The following is a 4,384-nucleotide window of genomic DNA, read 5'->3' as shown; positions in this document are numbered from 1 at the left end:
GTCTAACTTCTGCTACAAACAGGGTTGATCACCCCAGTAGGTTGTGGGCGCCTGCTGAGTGGATCAGTACCTGTGTACCCAAGTCACTGTAATTCCCCTTACACATCCAGGCTCTTATGTAGCCAAAACCCGGGTGAAAAAGGAGCCTCACCCTGATCCTTTTCTTTTCAAGAAGGGATTAAGCTAGCCCATGGGACACCGGCAAGAAACCCAGCCAAGGTCACTTCCTTATGCCTGCTTTCTGACCTTTCCTCCCATTTGCTAAAATGAGAGGGCATCACATGGCAGCCAGGTCTCAGATGAGCCCCCAGGTGACCATGGGAGGGTCCCATGTCCCTTGCGTCCTTTGGTTCAGGGAGTGGCCTTGGAGAGTTTGTTCCGCATAGTAAAAGTAACTAATTCATGACCGCAGAGCATGATGTGGGAGGAAAGGCAAAAGGGCAAGGGGTTGTGGGGAGCAGCTGGAACATTGGGAGAGGGAGAAGAGGGCATTTCAGTAGAAAGGTGGGGTTTGGAGACATGTGGTGGTGATCTTAAATGCCCCACTCAAGAGTTGGGTGTTTTTCCCAGACTGTGGGGAGCCAGGAGAGGTTCTGGAGTCAGGGAGTAACAAAATCTAAGTCCCTTCAGGGGAGATAGGCATTCAGGGCAGAGATGGGAGGTGAGAGAAAGGGGGCTGGCAAGAAGTGGGGGGATGGGAGAGCTGTTTCAGAAGCAGAACCAATGTGACCTGATTGGGGGTGGGGCCCAGGAACGCAGCAGGGCCAAGGCTACAACCAAGAGGGCAGTCTGTCGTCATCTTGCCCCGGTGCGGTGTTTGGAGTCCCAGATTGATTCCCTGTGGTGTCTGAAGTGTGAGGGCCTCTCAGTAGATCGGTACCCACCTGCATCACAGTTCTCCCTGCACATGGACACCCTGTGGAGTCCAGCCCCCTGTAGAAACGGAGCCCCTGTCCTGATTCCTTCCTTGCCAAGGTCTCTGCTGCCACTGGCCTGTAGAGATGCTCACCCAGACGGTCGCGGGAGCTCTGTTTTCTCTCCACTTTAGTCTAGGAAAAGTGGTATCCCATACATGACATTTGTCATAAAACTTGGATGGCTCTCTGTGGGCCTCAGTGGTGCTTCTCAAACTCTCTGGGGAGAAGGACTAATTAAAACAAAACAAAACAAAACAAAACAACATTTCCAATCCATCATGGACCATTGTTTTTATAAAAATTAATTTCTAAAAAAATGGAATAGAAAAGATGAAAAATACAGTTCCCAAAGATTTATTGTTAGAGTCGATGGGCATACATTTGTTCTGTCCAATTGCTATAGCTTTTTTTGTTTTTTTCCTCTGTTTTGGTATTCTTTGTGGACAGGTGACTTTGCAGAGCAGAGTGCCAGTGGCCGGGAGGACAATCTGCAGACTCCTCGTTCTCCTGTTCAAACCCTCTATAGTCTCTGCCAACCTGCTTTCCAGGCTTGCCGGCTCTTGGTCTGTCATTGAAACTCTCCAAGTTGTTAACCTGATTTGCTCACTGTCCCTCAACTCATCTTTGTCTTTCTTATGCTATTTTACGTTCCCCTGGCCCCAGAATGTTCCATCTCAGCTACCAACCCTGAATACCCATCTAATTCCTAACAGCAGCCCCAGCAGCCCTGTAGACGGAGCACCTATCAATTTCCAGGCACTACGTTTTTACTTGCGATTGCATTGGCTCTGAGTAACAGCTAAGTACTAACATTTGTAACGCCGCCTTTACATTAGAGCCGATCCCATTACCGCCGTAACAACAATCATTGGCAGAGGAAAGGTCATCGATCTGGGCCAGTAAGAGCTCAACCCTGGGTTTTTGTTGGGACCAGGGGGAAGAGCCGAGCTGGTAGAACATAGGTCTGGAAATACCTGTGGTCATACATGCTCCTGAGAGAGGAGGGATATCTGAAAGTGATGATGCATAGAGGAGAGGAAAGCCAAGAGATATAGGGACAGCTCCAGTCCTCTTTGCTTATTATGGTGGGTGCTGGGGTGGGCCACTTAGTTCTTCACTGAGAGCACAAGCCTTGTTCTCCAGCTCCTGGGACAATTGCCTAGCAGAAGAGAGCCACCTATCCTGTGTCATGCCCCTTTCCAGGGCTGCCTATAGCTAATGCTGGGTTGATATGGGGGTATGAAGGCTGACCCTCTTGTCCCAACTCAGGACAACTCTGAAAGGCCATCCCAGCTTAGAGCTCCTGGCAGGGCTGGGTAAGCTCTCTACTGCTCTGGTACCTTGGCTCAGCTTCCCCCTTTGCCCCCTCCTGCTGCTGTAATAACCAGCCTGTTGCTAATATTATCAGCAGGGGAAAGAAAATAGGATTAATTTTTCATATAAGAGAACAGACCACTGAGGCATGGGGTGGGGCTGATGGAGTAGAGAAAAAAATCACAGAAATAGAACACGGTGTGGGAAGGAGCTCCGAGAAGTCAATGGGCCCAAAGCAGGATATACCCTATGAGGAACAGTTGAAGGAAGTGAAAATACTTACTGGAGACGGAAAGATTTATGAGGATTACACGGCATTCTTCATCTTTGACAGGCAATCAAGTAGAGGCTGGATCAAACTCCAGCTGAGTTTCCTCCTTGGTCCCCTGCAGTTCATTCCCATGCATTTAGATCAGGTCATATCACTCCAGCTTAAAACCCTCCAGTGGCTCCTCACCATACTATTTATGGAACACATGTGTCTCGTTAATGATCTGGAGGTCTTTCATTATCTGGTCCTCGCTTCACTTTCTCCCCTCATCTTTTATGTGTCTTCCCCTCACCCACCCTTCTAGCTGCACCGGCCATCTTCTTGCTAGTCCTTGAATACACCAGCCCATTGCTTCCTCGGGGCCTTTGCACCTGCTGCTCTCTTTGCCTATACTTCTGCGAGTTCTGCACTCACCCCATTCCCTTTTTTCTTCAGTCTGGAAGGAAAGGTCAGTTCCTAAGAAATATTCCCTTGACGAGTTCTTACCTCATTGCCCTGTCCAGGCAAAGCGGCCTATGCATAAGTCGTCTGGTTGGCCTTGTAGGCTGTGGGCTTGCCATCGCTGGGTGGTGACAGGGATCAATAACAGAGCCATACAGAGGTCTCTGGCATCTGTTCAATGTATCCTCTGTGCCTGGCTTCGAAATGAGCGCTCTGCCCACATCATCTCATGGCACACCCATGACACCCAGCTAGAATAATCATCTCACTGTACAGACAAACTGGAATTAGAGAGACTGGGTAACTGGCCTAGGTCTCTGGGCAGTGAAGCTGGAGTTGGGATCCAGAAGGCCTGCCTAGCTCCAATCCCGAGCTCTTCCAAGGTTACCACGGCTGCTTTCCGAGGGATTCTGGAGAGACTGAACTGGAGGAGGCAGCATTCAGGGTCCTAGCTCATCTGAGATCCTTAGGCGCTACATGTCTGACACATGAAAGGGCAAACTCTTGACTGGAGCTACTATTATTGGTTTCTAGGCCATGGTAGCCGTCATTACATTTCAGATGTTATATTTAAGGAAATATTTTGCTTCAGAGCCTTTTGTCCTCAGTGAGGGTTTCCTTCACTATTCTAGTTTTTAACCCCTCGCCCCAACGTTCCCAGTCCCCATTTCCTATTTCATTTTCCTCTACAGCTCTTACAGCTCATCTAACATACAAATCTGTGCTTGGTTTATTATTATTTTTATTTTTATTGTCTCTTAAAATGTAAGGTCAAAGAAGGCAGGAGTGTGTGTGTGTGTATTTTAAGATTTTATTTATTTGACAGAGAGAGACAGCAAGAGAGGGAACACAAGCAGGGGGAGTGGGAGAGGGAGAAGCAGGCTTCCTGCTGAGCAGGGAGTCATTCCTAGTGGGGCTTGATCCCAGGATGCTGGGATCATGACCTGCTGAAGGCAGACACCCAATGACTGAGCCACCCAGGGCCCCAAAGGCCGTTTTATCCATTTTGTTCAGGCTCTGTCCCTAGTGCAGCACAGGACAGTGCCTGGCACATAGTATGTCTTCAATAAATGTGGTTCCACAAATCATTGTATGAACCGACGTAAGACAATGGTGTGGAGACTGCGAAGAGATTAGGATGTGGTCTACGGAGTCTCTGGTCTCAGTGTGGCATTCTGGGGACAGTTCCCTGTCTCTGCGACTGTTTGTTTGTTTGTTTTTGCCAAACACAGATACAGAAAACTGTGGTCTCCAGTAGTTCTGGATTTCTAGGAATCCTGAAAAGAGGAGGCCTGAATGAAAACTCCAGCCACGGGCCATCGGACCAGTGAGGCAGAGGGAAGCCACTTCTCCCGAGGTTGATGAGAAGAGCCTGGCGGCAGGCCACGCGGGTTGGCGGGGAGCAGGGAGCAGAGAGCAGAGAGCAGGGGTAGGCGGCGAC

Source organism: Martes martes, assembly GCF_963455335.1.
Source record: "Martes martes genome assembly, chromosome: 12".
NCBI classification, from domain to species: Eukaryota; Metazoa; Chordata; class Mammalia; order Carnivora; family Mustelidae; genus Martes; species Martes martes.
Note: the sequence above shows the minus strand (reverse complement) of the source record.